An 18,170-nucleotide genomic window follows, 5' to 3' on the forward strand; every position below is an offset into this window, starting at 1 on the left:
TTTAGTTTTATTCACTGATTGCAATCAATGAGAGACCATTGTTGTTGTAAGGGGAGGGGTCCTGGGCTTGCTACCTTCTATGGTTGACATATGGTTCCATAAAAATGAGGTTTGGCTATCTGCCTTGCTGTATATTTTGAGAATTCAACCTTATAAGTTTAGAAAGGTCAGAAAAGTGAGCCTCCATGAGTCTAGGAGTCTAAGAATTGGATTTTGTAGCAGGAGTTGTAACCAGCCCAGCATCAATGCCCCTAGAAGGAAGGAATGACCTTCAGAAGTGACCTTCAGATACTCACCCAGTGGTAGCTGGGAGAATATTACATTTGAATGTGTGCTTAGGGGCCAATGTCACATAGGAGCTCTGCTAAATCTGAGCACACTCTCTCCAGAACAAGATGGCGTAAGAGAAGAATGTGCCCCTAAGGTGCTGGTGAAAAATGTTTGTCCTTTTGTTCTTGCTATATTTTTGAAGTAAATATTCCTTGGTAAAAGCTAAATGATATTAAGTGATGATGTCAAAATGATAAGTGGAACTGGGGCAGTAGTTATGGGCACTTAACAATGAGAGGATTGTAACTGTTGGGGGCTTAAGCTGATGGCAGTAAAGAAGAAAGCTGCCCCCCCCACCACCCACAACCTGCCCAAGTCCCTCAGATCATTCTTATCATCCTTAGTGGGAGATGCAGTAGCCTGGCTCTGGCTTAGTGGGCTAAATAATACTTTCTAGAGCTGGGAATGGAGGTTAGGACAAGATCAGGAAGGCCTTTGAATGAGTGCCAAGCTAAGGAATTTGTTTCCTCTTCAGTTTAATTCAATTCATATATTTATTAAACTTCTTTTGAAAAAATACTAAGTTTTTATTTGTCTTTTTTATAACACAATAGTTTTGCCTTGTATCCCTCCCTGTTTTACTCCCAGAGAGCCATTTCATATTACAATCAGTATTTTTAAAGACAAAAAAGAGAGAAAGAAATGGATAAAAAAATCAGCATTATTGATGAATACATTCAGAAAGTCTGCAAATGTGTCCAATATGGAACACTTGTAGACCTTTCACCTCTGCGAAGGGTTGAAGGTATGCTTGTTTTCTCATATATTTTTCTTTCAAGTCATGCTTGTTCTTTACACTTTTCCAACATTCTTTTAAAATTTTTTTGGTTCTTTCCATTTGCATTGTCATAATGACTGTGTCCACTGTTTTCTTCAATCTGTTCTGCAACTGTTTGTGCGGATCTTTCCATGCTTCTCTGTGTTCAGCACACACATTTCTTAGAGCACAGGAACATTCCAAGTTTCTTTTTAAGGAGTGAACACAAAAGTGAAGTTTACTTGAGTAAAAAAGTTAGAATCATCAAGATCTTCCACCTGCCGTCCTGTCTCTGACCAAGCCAGGGCTGCCATAAAAGAGCAGCAAACAAACTCCTCTCATCTCGGACCAGATAAGGGAAGAGAGTAATGGTAAGGAATTTGAGTTACCCTCCCCCACCTGTTGTAAAGATAAAGGGGGGAGGCAAAGCAGCAATATCGGGGACTCCACTGACAACAGCCCCGGACCCCCGGGCACCCTGAAGCCCACACCTCTAGGCAAGCAGAGGAACCTCTCCTATCAAACCCCAAGTCCTTGCTCCTGCACCACCAGAACCTAGAGTTTTGCTCCGAGTTCCCAAAGCTGAGCAACCCCTATTAGGAAGCTCAAGGGTTCCTCAGGGACTCTCCTCCTCATCCACCAAATCCCCCTCCTGAATGACTTCTCGGACCTCTGCCAAACACTGGGTTGTTGAATCTCCGTATTTCTGTTTCTCTTTTGTCTAGTGGATTTCATTTGTTTACTTCTCTATTTTTTAATCAATGCCAAATGACTTTGCTGACTGCTTCTTTATAATGCAGTTTGAGATCTGTAAGTAATCTTCCCCCTTCATCCCTTCCTTTTTATTATTTCCCTAGATATTCTAGATCTTTTATTTATGCAAATAAATTTTGTTGTTGTTTTATTAAGGTCTATAAAACATACTTTCGATAATTTGATGGGCTTATCATTAAAGCTACAATTTGGTAAAACTATATTAAAAAACTATATATAGCCCAGCCATGGCACTGCACATTCCTATAGCTATGTAAATTGCCCTTTATTTCTTTAAGAACACTTTGGAATTGAATCTATAGAATTATAGTTTGTGCTTTAGAAGAATGATCCCCAGATATTTTATGAATTTTGTTGTTTGGAATGAGATTTTCTTTCTATTATTGAATTTTGGATTTTTGTTATATAAATGCTGTTGATTTTTGAGGGCTTATATTGTAGCCTGCAACATTGCTGAATTTATTCAACACAATTAATAGCTTTGCATATTTCCTAGGATTTTCTAAGTGAAACATATAGGTCTGTAGGGATATGCTTCACCCCCTAAGACTGCCTTAGCTTCCCCTCAAATTTGATATATTTGTGCAGTTCTGATGTATTTTTTTCTTTCACATAGCTATTGTTTCTGTTTTTGCTCTATGACTCAATTGTTATTTAGGATTTCATTTTTAAGTCTCCATTTGGGTCTTTTTCTTTTGTTTGTGGTACCTGAACAGATTATTAGTTTTATTGTATTATAATCTGTAATGGATGTATTTACTATTTCCACCTTTTTACATTGATTTGCTGGATCTCTGTGACTTTAATACATAGTAAATTTTTGTAAAAGTTCCATGTGGTGTTGATTTATGTATGTGTATATGTATACACACATGCATATATGTACACATGTATGTATGCATATGTGTATGTATGTATATGTACATACCTGTATATATGTATATGTATACATTTGCAGTCCATTTAAAGGGTGCCACAAGTTTTCTAATCCTTTAACTTTTGGTTCTCCAGCAATTTTTTCAGTTCCATATGTTTCTCTTTTGCTTATCTTTTCTGTTGGACTTATCCAAAATGGAGAAAAGGGCATTGAAGTTTCCTGTCACTATTGTATTACTGTCAATTCATTCTTGTAGTTCAGTTAATGTTTCCTTTATGATTTTGGATGTTAAGACATTTGGAACATATGAATTCAATATTAATATCGATTTGTCCCCTATGGTTCCTTTCAGTATAGTGAATATCCTTTTTTATATTTTGAATGGTTGTTTTTTGGATTCACTTGATGCATGATAAATTTTCCCCCCATCCTCTCATTTTTATTCCATGTATGTCTTTGTTTTTTAAACTTGTTTCTTATAAGCAACAGATTGTGGGGTTTTGTTTTTAATCCAATCTGTCACTCCTTTTCATTTTGTTGTATTGTTTAATCCATTCACATTTTAAGTTATGGGAATTAGATTTAGACAGTTAATTCTCAACTTTCATGGAGGTAACATTTCTGGAAAATGACACAAAAGTAAAAAAAAATAACCATGAATGTTGACACATTGAACCTATGGGAAATTAGGTTAGATTGGGTCCCCCAACCACTAAAAACCTGTCATCTTTCACTAGAGATTGCTGAAAGCACACTTTTCTGCATATACTTCTTTGTAACAAAACATTAGTTCTGAAAATATGCACTTTTCTTAACACAGTAACCATGAAATAACCCATGAAATGCAGTACACAAAAATAAAATTGGTAACATGCAAAAATTTTCTTGCTAGTAATTCCCTAGAATTCTATGATCTTTTGTGCTAACATCTCTATTAAAAACACATTGATTTCAGACAATATTCACTTTTTATTACTTGTGAAATCCATGGTACCATGAATACTTTCCTTCTTTTTGTGGCTATAATGATTGCTGATTTGTTAACACCAAACTCATGGCTGACAGAAGTTGCAGACATTCCAGTACAAAGTTTATCTAAAACTTGTATTTTCTCACTAAGCCCCATCACTGACTGCATGCTTGGGGCTTAGAGCCCAAAGGACTTGTACTGTATTTTGGGAGCACAATTGCAACACCAAATTTGAGTTTTAAAGGTAAATGATGAAAAGTGACTTGTACAGAGAAATCTTTACCCTGGTAGGGTAAAAAAGAGCAGTGAAGCACCTTGTAGAGTACCAGTTGCTCCACAAACTTGTGTGCACTGCACCCCTCACTTTCTCTTCTACTTCACGTAGCCATAAATATGTGCAGTGGCCAATGTGAAAATAAAAATGAAGTTACTAATTAAATCATGCTTGGAGTTATCAACGTTAGATATGCAAATATTGAGGATCGACTGTATTCATGTTTCTATTTTTTCTGAATTTTTTTTTGTTCTCTTTACTCTGTATATATGATTTTCCCTCTTCACTCGGCTTAATAAATGTTTTTTGATTGATTGCCAAAGTGATTTTCCTAAGGTGCAGGTCTAATCATGCCACTTCTTTGCTCAATAAATCTAATGGCTTCTCACTGCCAACAGCTTAGGCTATTTTAAGGCAACCCTATTCCCACTAGCTTTCTTTCTTCCAACCTCAAATCCCCCACCTCTACCCATTTGTTATCCTTTTATTCTAATTTTGGAGTTTTGTTTAAAATATCACTTTCTTTTTCTTTCTTCCTTTTTCTCTAGTTCTTTAATTTTTCTTCTATTTTTATTCCTTTCAAGTAAAATGCCCCTCCTCCCCTTCAACTTAGTAGTTTTTCATATTTCATTTTCTGTTCCTTTTCATAAAAATGATTTCTCTTCTTTATTTTATTCTTTATCTTCCCTTTCTTTACATAATACACTTTTATTCCTTAATTCATGGTAGTTTTTAATATCTTCCTTAGTATTTCTATTCCTCAAGGAAGTAAAGCTTCACAGGTACCTGTTTTGGGTTCCCTCTTCTAAGTAGTTTCTGTTTTATTGCCTTGTAGATCTTGCCCCTGACCTTCTTTGTACAGTGTATTTCAGTCTTAGAAATGCTAAATATTGTTGGTGATAGAGATAATAATGCCCAATGGTAGAAATATTCCCATGTCCCTGATTGTGCAATTCATTATTAATCTTTACCATCCTCAAAATTTTTTCCCATTTCCTTTGAAACATCTTTGGGGCCATGCTTTCCCACTCTTCTGGGTTTCAGTTACTCCCAGAAGTTCTGATTCCCATTCTTCTGAGGTTGGACAAATAGTTTCTCTAAGCACCTAAATCCATGCAGGCCCATTGTAAGACCCTCATTTCCCTTTATAGAATATCTCTTTCCCCCCATGAAAGTATCAATCAGTTAAACAAAATTTGCCCTTTCTCCTCCTGTTTCAGTCCCCCCTTTTCCTCCTCACTCATTCTCCTGAAGGTTCTCATCATCCTGAGAGACAACAGGAGTTATTTTCCCTTCATTATTAACTTTTGATTTCATAAGGGTATATCACCCATTCCCCTCTATCATCCTCTTTTCCCTTTTATGTGCCCTCACATCCTTCAATTTAGTCCCACAAAACAAAAACAACAAACAAGTAAACATTAATTCATCTGTAAGCAGGGTCTTATGAGGTTTAGTCCTTGATATTTCAGGCCTGCTTTCAGTTTTGTCTCCTGTACTTTTAGAAATAAATCTCTTAACAGTCTCTGTTCTGTTATTTTGCTGCTGTCTTTGGTTGCCTTATTTGTTTATCTTTCTTGTGTTTTAAAGCAAATAATTGGACAAACAAGTCTGGTTTTATTTCTAGGAATGCTTTGAATGCTTCGTTTTTTTAAGCATCTATCTTTTTCATGAATGAGTAGGCTCAGGTTTGCAGAGTAGGTCACCTTGGGCTTCATTTTGAGCTCCTTTGCTTTTTGGAAAACATTATTCCATTCTCTTCTGTGGGTTTATTATAGTTGCAGAATAGTCTTGTGTTTTTCAAATTTCTTTTCATTTATATTTGAAAGTCTTTATCTTGGTTGCTTTTGGAATTTGTTATTGCCATTAGACTGGTGAGTTGAACCAATGTGTGTATTGGAGTTGGTTGCAAAGGAATATTTCTTTCTAGATCTATGGATCCTTTTGATTGACACTTTGTCTTCTGTATTCAGAAGTTCTAGGCAGTTTTCTTGAATTTAAAAAAAATATATATTATAAACTCCTTGAAGACAGGAACTATCTTTTGTATCTTTTTGTACCCCCAGTGCTTAGCAGGGTGCCTAGGACATAGTAGATACTTAAATATTTACTTGTTCATTGATTGATTATGGTGTTCAGATTTTTTGACTTGCCATGTTCTTCAGGGAGACCTAAAATCCTTAAGTTTCCCCCATGCATCCTGTCTTCAAGATCAGCATGTTTTACGAGTGTGAAGATCATGTTTTCTATTAATGTAATTGCCTTTTGCATCTGTTCTTCAAAATTGTTTTTACTTTTGTCTATTTATATCGCCAACCAGGTATTTTTTTGTTTCTTTGATGAAATGCCAACATAGATTCACGTTTTTCTATTCTGCCACTAATTTTTTCTTGTTTGCTTAACAAATGTTTATTTATTGATTGCCAAAGTGATTTTCCTAAGATGCAGGTCTAACCATGCTACTTCTCTATTCAATAAATCTCATGGCTTCCCACTGTCAGTTATTTCTGCTGTCTAGGCCATAGATTCTGCTTTCACAATTTTGATTTCTCTTTTAAACCACCTAGGAACATCCAGCTGTAGTTCCATGCTCCCTTGGGAATCAACAGGGTTTTCTGCCTTTTAAGGTACTGATTTATTTTCTTTTGTTTTGCAATATCTATTCATAGATGTTCAGACTTGTTTAGCTGATCTGGAGGTTGTTTCATCATCTCTATCATCATCATTAATAAACATTTATTAAGGCGCCTACTATGTGGCAGACACTATGCCAAGTTCAGAGGTATAAAAAGAAGCACAAGACAGTCCTCACCCTCAAAAAACTTACAACCAAATGTATTTTCTTCTCTTAATAAGAGCTTATGCTAAAGGCCTTTGACTGAGTTTTCTTCCTCCTGGGAAAAAAATTCCTTTCTTCCTATTCTCTCAGTGTTCACTTTCTGACTTTTTCCCCTTTGATGGCAGTTTCCCTGGGGCTTAACCTTAAAGTTGTCTCAGCCTATTACTCTGGGCAATTCATGTTTCACATCCTCAGTATCTTCCCCCCCAAAACTTCTGGGGCAATGAAACTGGCACCAGCTGGATGCTGGGCTCTTTCTCCTGTGTTTAGTGGGGTGCCACGCAACCCCAGGCATGTGTCCTGCCTCTAGGTCCTTCTGTTCCTTCATTCTCTGGTTGAACTTTGTTGCAGCACTGAGGGCTACCAGGCTTTTGGCCCAGCAAGGACAAGCTCCCATATTTTGGTTAATGAGGCACTGGGGGTGGGTGGGTGAGTTGAGTTCTGCTGTGAGCTTGGGGATCAATTGATGTGATCCAACCTGAGCTTAGCAGGTGGTGAGGGAGGGGTGTATTTGGAGTTCAAGACTAACCTTCTCTGCTGTTCATTTATTAGTTTGTTAGGATTCTTGGTGTCCTAGGCCATAGAATCAGCTAAATGACCTTATCTCTTTGCCTAATTCCTATTTCGGGGAAGTTTGAGGTATCAGAATCAAAGGACGTGTCTTGTTATCCATCTTCTTGGACATGAGAAATGGAAGTGATGTTTAAACATCTATGAATTGAGGCTGTGTGGTGGAGTGGACAAAGGCTTAGCCTTCAACACAAGCACCTGGACTCAGCTCCCATCTCTGACAAGCACTGGCTTTGTGACCCAGTCATTTCGCTTCTAAGATCAAAGATTTGCTGGAATACTGGCCAACTTGCCATGGCAGAGAGAATTTCTTCACTCACGAGTATGCTGGATCAATGAAATCATAGGTCCAGTCCCTAAACCTCAGGAAGTAGAGGATCAGAATGGTTAGTCAAGTGCTTTTCTTGCCCAGGACAACAAAGCATGATGTCATGAGAATTTCAGTCCTGGTAGTAGTACCAATTGTGTGGCCTTGGCAAGTTGTTTGGACTCTTGGCTTCAGTTTCCTTGAACTCAATGGCCTCCGGTATCTCTTTCATCTCCAAATTCATGTAAGCAATAACTGGCCTCAAACCCAGGTCGCCTGACTTCAGGCCTACTTCTTAGTTCACTAAACCATGTCACATTGGTCTATGTATCAGAAATCCTAGATGAGGTTTGCCAAGTCTGAGACCAGGTATCAAACTACAGTAGGTACAACCTTAAAGCTTTCGAGTTGTGAAGACCTTCAAGGTCATCTTATCCAAACCCCCTTATTTTACAGATGAGGAAACCATGGGTGAGAGAGGTTAGGTGTCTTTGCCAAAGTCACACAGTTTGTAAGCACCAGACCCGGGACTAGAACCCAAGTGCTCAGACTCCCAACACAACTCTGCCCGTCAGAGCATGTAGCCTTTCTCCTTCAGGCTCCCTAGTCCAGTAGTGCCAAGAATGTGATCGTTAGTAAAGATCCTGATTGGTAACATGATGCCAAAAGCAGGCATGGAATTTCTTTCCAGCATGCAGAAAAAGGAAATTAAATGACAAAGATCTCCTAGCTGAGGTAGGGAAGGATGTTACCAATTAGGAGGGAAATGTTTGAATGGAAAAGAGTCTCCATTTGCAATCCTCTTTGTACCCATTTGGGGACATGTCCTTCATTCACTCTGTCCTAGTTACTGCTGATCGACTCCATGAAAGAGAATTGGTATTAAGTACTGTCCACCATCTGATAACAACTCTCTTTTCCATTTGCTCTTGTGTCAAATCTTACTCTCTCCCCACAATTAAAATGACTTAGATACTTTCCAAAGAAGGGAGGAGAAAAAAGCCTTTTACAAAATCTACTATAGGAAAGAATTTCTTCAGTGTCTTTCTTAAAATGTCATCTTTGCTGGTGTTTGCTAGATAAATATAGTTATAACTGTGTTGGATAAAAGCTCCTGAAAATATCAAGGAGAGACTTTTTTGCAATAGGATATAATGATATGGTACTTTTCCAGTTTCTGAAAGCTCATAAATGCAAAGGATTCCTGCTGATACAAAGGAATTGCCATACTTAGGGTGGACTGGCTGGGGTTTTGTTCCAGGACACTATATTCCAAGGATGCTGATGACACCTGTGGTCCTTCAGCAAGTAACAACATTGGAGTTTACCACCCAGCTAGGGAGAATGATTAAGCAGGAAGCTCCAAATGGTGGCGCTTCTTCTCTCCTCCACCCCAGGGCACACCCCTTGTGAGCTCAAGGTGAATCATATTTACATCTATTGCCTTATTTACATTGCTAGCCTCTACTCTCTAGATGAAATAATCTGTCCCTAGAGTTCCAACAACTTCTAACAATCCAGACAAGATCAAAACAACAACAGCAACTCTTTGCAAAATTATAAAATTAGTAATTAGTTACAAAAAATGATTGAAAGAACATCTAAAATAGAGGGGAAACCTAACCCTTGGCCTTAAACAAGGCAGAACCAACCAAGCAAAGAAAGATGCTCTTGTTTTGGGTCCCCTTCTTCATTCAGTCATTTTTCAGTCATGTCCAACTCTTCATTTGGGGTTTTCTTGGCAAAGATACTAGAGTGATTTGCCATACCCTTCTTCAGCTCATTTTACAGATGAGGAAACTGAGGCAATCAGCATTAAATGACTTGCCCATAGTCACACAGCTATATCTACCCTAAAGATCTATTCCTTCCCTTCTCTTCCCTTTACTTCCTTTCTTCTTTCTCTCCCCTTTCCTTCTCTTCCTTCCCTTTCTTCCCCCCTGCCCTCTCCTCCCTTTTCTTCTCCTATCCATGTGGATATATTACCTCTTCTAGTGATTTCATTCCAGATCATCTCATATGCATCTTTCCCTATTTCCTCATATGCTTCCTATTTATTGTTTTTATGGTTCCATAATATTCCATTACATTAACATGTCATAATTTATTGAATAATTTTTCAGCAGTTGGGTAAGCCTTATTTGGAGAATTGAGGTATTATTAATAATGCAGCTGTTGAAAGGCTCCTTTTAGTGGTGTTTCTGAGAGACAGCCCCAGAAGCAGCACTCCTGTATTAAACATGTACTACCAGTGTTGTGACTCAGGGCCTCCATGGCCATCCATATTGCTCTCCAAGATGTTGGTGCTAATGTGCCATGTACTCATGGGACAGATGGGTTGTTAGACGTTTATTATCGGGCTGATGGACTGCCTTGAAAGTCTTCCTCGATGTCTCATCATATTGTGGAGGTGGCCCTTGGTTCTCCTGGGCTGTGTAGACTGGCATGGCTCCTTGGGGGATAGCAAGTACTCAGTAGGTGTTGAAATGGACTTCCATGCAAAGAATGATTGAATAATTGAATGAATGAAGAAGGGAATATTTATCATTATTCTGGAGAACATCTTCCTTGAAGCAGAGGGGCCCAGCAGCTAAAGCAATGGACCTTGAGGCAGCAAGATCTGAGTTCAAATCTTGCCTCTAACACTAGCTGTGTGACTATGGGCCAATCAGTTCACCTTCCTAAGCCTCAGTTTCCTCATCTGTAAAACAGTTATTATAATAGTTTGTCCTAGGGTCCTAGGCTGAGACCCTTTACATTTGTAAACTTTAAAGCACAGTGAACATTTAGTTTGGTTGGTGCTCATTATTATTAAAATTAAGGGGTCTAGTATGAGGTTGTGTATTTATACTGGCATGAGACATTCCCTATGTGGATACTCCCTTGACCCTTGAAGGTTAGCAACTTATTTATAACTCAAGCATCTTAGAAATGCACCTGGGGCACTGAAACGTCAAATGACTTGCCCAAAGTTAAACAGCTAGTACGCCATAGGTAAAAATTGAATCCAGGCCTTCTCGACTCCAAGGCTATCCTCCTCCTCCTCCTCTTCTTTTTTTTCTTCATCTTCTTCATCATTATCTTCTTCTTCCTCTTCCTCCTCCTCTTCCTCCTTCTTCATCTTTTTCTTCATCTTCTTCCTCTCCTCCTCTTCCTTCTCCTCCTTCTTCTTCATCTTCTTCATCATCATCATCATCTTCTTATTCTTTCTCTCCTCCTCCTTCTTCATCTTCTTCTTCCTCTCCTCCTCCTCCTCTTTCTCCTTCTCTTCTTCCTCCTTTATCTTCTTCCTCTTCTTCTTCCTCCTCCTATCATTCAGTCAATCAGTAAACATTGATTATGTACCTACTATGTGCCAGACACTGTGCTAAGCCCTAGGGACACAAAAGAAACTGCTCTCATGGAGCTTATAACCTAATGGGAGAGACAACAAGCAAACAAATCTATGACCAATCTCTCTACAGGACAAATGGGAGTAACAGAGAGATGAACTAGAATTAAAAGGGGCTGGGGAAGGCTTCCTGATGGCACTTAGAAGAAACAGGGAGCTCAGTAGTTGGAGCACACAAGGGAGAGCATTCCAGGCATGTGGGAATGGCCAGAGTCAATGTTGAGCAGAGATATGGAGGATCTTGGAGGCCAATGCCACTGGACTACACTTTGGGAGTAAGGTATAAAATTTGCCTCCTACCTGTTTCTGCCTGCCCATCCTGTGTGACTTTTGTCTAAGCCCTCCCCAAAGTTCTTCCAGGCCTGGGGAGAGACAAAGATAAGACAAGAATCAGTCTTTCCATGGCCTTGCTCTCTTTTTGAAGCAAGTTGCTCCCATGTCTGCCTCAGTGACTTCCTTACACTGAGAGTAGCCGTTGTCTGAAGTGACCCTCCCTATTTCCTATTCACAGTCTCTTCTCCTTGTTGCTCTGCAGTGATTTCTGGGATTGCAATTAAGACATTAGCAGTATCTCTGTTCTTGAGTGCTCTTCGAAAACCATCAAGTATTTATGGATTCTTTATGGGTTCTTAGACCCAGTGGAAGCCAGTGAGCACCCCCAGCCCTAACAACAGAGTTTCGTTTTCTCCCTGTTGCTACAAAACAGCAGGGAAAGTTTTATGCCACTCCAGATTCCTATAGCAAGTTAGCAATAAATGAGTGCTTCCGAACAATAATATCAGCATAATGACTTCATTTATCTTTCTCTTAATCCCCTTTATGATGATCACGCAATGAAAGAATCTCCCAGAAAGATGCAGGCAGTTCTGACTGGAAGGTGGCGGCACTTGAAGGCGGAGAGAGTGCCATCTGTTAGCCCACTCGCTGCTATCACTTCACAATCCTGGTGCCCGCCTGTTGTGGCTTCTGCTTATCTTAGCTGTGTATTCAGACCTTGAACGCTCAGGCTTCATCACTTGTTGTCATTGCCAAAAATAGCTACCATTAACATTTAGCTTTAAGGTTTGCAAAGCACTTTATGAATATGATCTCATTGGATCCTCATGACACAGGGTTTTTTTTTATCATCCCCATTTTATGGATATGGGAACTGAGGTGGAGAGAAGTTAAATGACTATCCCAGAGTCACAAGGTTGGTAAGAATCTGTGGCAGGGTTCAAATGAAGGGCTTTTTGATTTGTCATTACATTTCAAGTCAACTCAACAACCATTTTTCAGGTACAAAGGATTGTGCTAGAAATACGAAAATGAAACTCGATCTTCAAGGAGATTAGCTTCTAACTGGGGATCAAATATGAACATAGATAACAAAGTCCAACAAGGAAGGAGAGGAAAAGAATGCAAATATGCAAAGGAAGAGGATGCAATTTGAAGAGTTGATGCTTTAGCATTAACAGCAAGAGGGATCAGGAAAGGCCTTGTGTTAAAAATCCTAGAGTTTTGCTTTAATCAAGGATTCTTAAGCTGGAATCCATGAACTATGTCTTTGTTTTGGACATTTTGATAACTTATTTCAATACAATTGCTTTCCTTAGCAATTCTATGGATTTTATTTTATCTATTTTAAAATACTATTCAGAAAAGGAGTCTAGAGGGGACTGGATTCACAAAGAGGCCTCCGTCATAGAGAAGGTTAAAAAAACCCACCTGAAAGGGAGCCAGTCATTGTACAAGTGGGAGGTGAAGGAGAACATTTTAGGCTTGAGGGTGCATAGAAATACAGGAACATGGTTCCAGGGCTTATCCCCTTCTTACAAATGAGTAAACTGAGGTTGTGACTTGCCCAAGTTCACACAGTAATAAACGTCAGAGGTGGGATTGAGTCCAGGTCTTCTCGGCTCCTAGTCAGGGCTCTACCTGCTATGTGGTGCTGGCTCCAACTGTATTTACATAAAATCAATCAATGGAGAGGACAGATCTACTTAAAATCAAAGGATCTGGAGCTGGAAGTGAGCTTAGAGATCCTCTAACTCAACCTGATTATTTTATTAATGAGGAAACTGAGGTTCACTTGTTGTAAGTCATTGTCCGAGTATAGAAAGAACAGCATTTTGACGTTTCTAATGGGAAGCAATGATTTTGGGTGTTGGATAATCTCCTCTTAAATTCTTCAGTAAAGTACTGTTTTCAATGAGACCCTTTTTAATGAGGTAAAGATTTTCTACACTGAGCCTTTCTTGGAGTGGATCTGGGGTAGTTATTATAGGGCTTAGGCACAAAGTGGGTCCTGAATAAAAGTTTATTGACTCACTGTTGACTTGGAGGATCGAGATCATAGTAAGTTTAGGCAAAAGAATGAAGAATTAATGATCAGTATAGCAGTTCCTAGCTACTTGTTTGATTGTGAAGTCTTCCCTATCCATAGATCAGGTAGCAATTTTCTTCTTCATTCATCTAGCTTCTTTATGATAGGACCTTTGATGGCTAAGTCGTTTGAAACTAACACTGGTATATGGTGAGAGCTGTTGGTCTAAACAATTTCTGCCACATTTATTTCCAGTTATCACCAGCAGCTCTTGTAGGGTAGGAAGCTTGGGTTGGGAGCTGCAGACTTTTATAGCCATTCTGGAAAGCAATTTGGAATGCCTAAAAGGCTACTAAATCATACATACCCATTGACCAATTCATGCAATTATTCTGCTTATATACCAAAGAGATCAAAGAACAAGGGAAAGGAACCTTATGCACAAAAATATTTATGGCAGCCTTTTTGGACCAAAAAGAACTGGAAACTAAGGAGCTGCTCATAAATTTATAAATTGGGGATGGGCCGAACCAATTAAGGCATATGAATATAACAGACAAATTCTGCACCATAAGAAATGCCAAAACAGACTCAGAGAAACCTGGAATGACTTCTGTGAACTGATGCAAAGTGAGGTTAGCAGAGCCAGGAGAATTATGATATGAGAATTATGATGTAAAAATGACTAAATTTGAAAGACTTAAATCTCTGATCGTTGGAAAATGACCAATCATGATTCCAGAAGACTGATGGTAATGATGAATGCTACCCTGACAGAAGTGGGGGTCCAAAGATCCAGGAAGAGACCTACGTTTTTGGACATGGACAAGGTGGAAATTTGCTTTGCATGACTATGCATATTCATTACTAGAGTTTTCTTTTCCTTTTTCTTTTTTTTTAGTTGGGGGAGATGGGAGGAGAGAAAAATTGCTGCTTGTTATTCTTAAAAAGTGAAGTTCAATGTAAAAACATGGTTATTTTAAAAAAAATCTTAAGAGTTAGATGGGACCTCCCACATTATTTAACAAATGATGATACTTAGACTAAAAGGTCATGATGTTTAGTAAGCAGCAGGGCTGGAGTTGGAACCCAGGACTCCCTCCCTGAAGTCCAGGGCTGTTTCCACCATCTCCTGTTTCCCCCTCATCTTGAGTCTCGGCTTCCTATTCCTCACAGACATGCTAGGGCATCTCCTTTCTAGAGCATCCCTCCTCCGATGCCTTTTCAATGTCACCATCTGGCCCAAAGACGCCCACCACTGTGAAATTGTCTCTAGGGATGGAAGAGTTGGCTCAGTTGTGTAGGATGGGCTAGAAGGCTCTGTGGCTAAATCTGAAGATGTGGAATCCCTGCTCAGATCCTCTTGGGTGGACTCTGTGTCCTGGTTTGCAATGCTCTTTACATACAGGAGATACTGCCGCCTGTAGTTCTCCCTCACAAGGCTATTTATATGTCTATAAAGAATTTTAAAAGCCTTAAAGTCTAACTTTTAGCTACTCCTGCCATCACTATCACCAGCATTATAGTAAATGAAAGAATGAATGAATAAAGCATTTATTAGGCACTTACTATGTGCAATGCACTTTATTAAGTATTGAGAGAAAAGTGAGATGGTCCCTGATCTTGAGGAGCTCCCATTCCGGTTAGGGGGAACAACACATGGGAGGAAGTTTGAGCTGGAAGTCAGATTGAAAGGTTCTTGGGATGCAGCAGCAAAGCAAACAGGCAGATTCTTCTTTATTGTCACTTCCATTGATTAAATCATTGGTTTCTGCTGCAGCATTTGGCTGTGCCTAAGATTTTGTTGCCAAGAATTTTCTTTTCTGGGTCTTCAGTAGGTGTGGCTGTAGTGCCTACAGGAACAGTTGCCAGGCTGTATCTCCACTGGCGCTGCTTCCCAGGATGGTGACTTTGGGCTAGAAACTCAGTGGTCTTCCCATTCCTATTTCCTAGGCTCTTGGGTACAGTCATTCAGCCAATAAACATTTATGAAGCATCTGCTATGTTGGAACATTGGCATTGTACTGAGTCCAAGGACCCAGGTTGTCTCCACCAGGGTCTGAGGGATGGCGGTTTGACTTGCTTGGCACATATCTCTCTCAATGTGCCCTGTTGCTTCATCTAGGCTAGTTTGCTTGCCTTGAGGGCATCAATTGATTGGCAACTAATAGGGGTGGCTGGCTGGCTCCTTCTCCCCAAGAGTTGCTTCCCCAGGTAATGTGTATGAGGGCTGGACTAGAAGCAAGAATGGTGGCTTGCAGGATGCTGCCATTCCCAGAGCTTTTGTGAAGTTGATGCAAACCACCATTATCACCATCCCTCAGTGCTAGCTGAGCTCCTCATAGTCCAAGAAATTACTTTGATAAGTCAGAGACTCTCCAGAGAAGGAGAGCCACAATGATGAAAGGCCTTCATGTACCATGTAGGGACACTGGTTGAAGGAAGTAGGATAGAAGGGAACCTGGAGAAGAAAAGACACAGAGGGAAGAACATTGTTACTTTGAGAAGGGTCATCATATGGAAGAATTATTAGGCTTGTTCTGCTGGGCCTCATGGAGCAGAACTACTAGCAATGGGTAGAACTTGCAAAGATGGCTACTGGGGCTTAATGTCAAGAAAGACTTCCTAACAATGAGAACTGCCACAAAATGGAATAGGCCAACTCACAAGCTCCCTGGGAGTGGAGGTCTCTGAATGACTACTACTAGGAGAGATTGTTCTTTGCTGTACTGGATGGCCATTCCAACTTCAAGATACAATGATTCTGTGAGTCCTGCTTATGCCTAACTTCAATGAATCTGTGATTTTGTCAATGTGGGTAGTCTCTCCAGTGATCAATACCTAGCCATAAGTTTCCATCCTATGTGACTCTTGTCTGTATCTTCCCATGAGTTCAATACATGAGGTCCACTCAACATGCTGGGTGCCTTCCTCTCAATTTCTTCTGATATCACAAACATATCGGTAAAAGAGCCTTGTGCAAAGTAGGTACTAAATCAGCTTTTCAACTCAGTAGACCTTTTATGTACCTAGCTCTGGGGACACAGAAGCAAAAATAAAGGAGTTTGCATTCTACTGGGAAGGCAGGAAAAGTTGTTGATCATAGAACTTTCCATTAAAATGGAATATATTAGGGTCTTCTATATGAGTCATTGTGCTTGGGCATTGGGGATACAGATATAAAACAATCATGGTTCCTGTCTTCAAGGTACTTACATAGTTGAGTAGGGGTGGAGAGAGAAAGGATGGGGAGGAGAGGAGAGGGAAAAGACAGAGATAGAGATGGAGAGAAGGAGGGAGGGATGAAGGGAGGAGGAGAGAGAAAGAAAGGGAGAGAAAGGGAAGTTGGGAGAGAGAGAGACAGAGAGACAGAGACAGAGACAGAGACAGGGAGAGAGAGAGAACACTTCTTCTGGACCTCCCTTTTGGGGATACTTCTAAAATGGTGTCCTTCCTTTGTAGGATTATTAGCTATCATAATGAATGAGGTTCAACGAGCTCAAGTCTTAAAATGGGAATGATGCCACATTGGAATTGGAAGCATTGGCCTTAGGGCACTAACATGGATTTTCCTTTTGTGCAATATTTTAATACTTTAAGGAAGGTTAATTGTTTTTAATTGGAAACTTTCCTCTTCTCCTTCCCTCTTTCTTGATTTTCCGCCTTCTCTTTTTTTTCTTCGTAGTTACTAAAGAAGAGACAGAAAGGAAAAGGTGTTGATAATGGAGGTGTTTGTTACTCATTTTTGTGCCTGTTAAGACACGGCAAGAAAGACTTGAGCCAATTAAATAAATCTCAGGAACAGCCATCGCAGTTCCTGGTTTTCTCGGGCTAGACCAGAAACTTACCGGAGGCAGATGGAGCCGTTTGCTTAACCTCTTTCAGTCTTAATCTTCCCATTTGCGTTACTGGGATAATCCAGCCTGGCTCAAGAGAATGGCAATAAATACAACTGGGGTTTGTGAGGAGCTCTGAAACCCAAAGCTTGGCAATGTTGAAACAAGACTGCGAGTGAATGAATCTGGGAAATTTTCATTGTTCAGAGACAACATAAACGTAAGGATTCCTCTGAGATCGGGAGACAGAACGTGGAGCGCTTAGCTTTTATAATGCTGAATTATCATTATTTTTGTTCAGTTTCCCCCCAAAACGATTTTGATATAAAATATATTGCTGCTGTTCAGTCATTTCTGAATCTTTGTACCCTATTTTGGGGTTTTCTTTCCTTTGCATTTCCTTCTCCAGCTCATTTTACAGATGAGGAAACTGAGGCAAACAGGGTGAAACATGCCCAGGATCACACAGCTGGTAAGAATCCGAGGCTGGATTTGAACTCATGAAGATGAGTCTCCTTGATTCTAAGCCCAGCACTCTATCCATTGTGCCACATGTCTGTCCAATAAAATATATATAAAATAATTTCTTTATGGGGGGGGTGATGTTAGTGGTAATCAGTGATCAAGAAAGACCTCTAGAAGAAAAACCCTTCATAGATCATAAATTTAGGGTAGTCTAACCTCCTTTTACAAATGGCAAACTGAGGCAGATAGAGTTAAGTGACTTGCCCAACGTTATACAAGTAGTAAGTGTCTGAGGTAGGATTTGAACCCAGGTCCTCTGACTTCAAATCCAAATTCTCTAGATACAGAGTCTTGATTAATAATCTCAAATTCCCTCTAATTTCCCTTGCTTCATTAGTACTTGGCTTCCTCTCCTCTTTACTCAGTTACCAACATGGCCCCTGTTGCTCACTTGGCACTGTTGGCATCATAAAGA

Source organism: Trichosurus vulpecula, chromosome 8 (genome assembly GCF_011100635.1).
Source record: "Trichosurus vulpecula isolate mTriVul1 chromosome 8, mTriVul1.pri, whole genome shotgun sequence".
NCBI classification, from domain to species: domain Eukaryota; kingdom Metazoa; phylum Chordata; class Mammalia; order Diprotodontia; family Phalangeridae; genus Trichosurus; species Trichosurus vulpecula.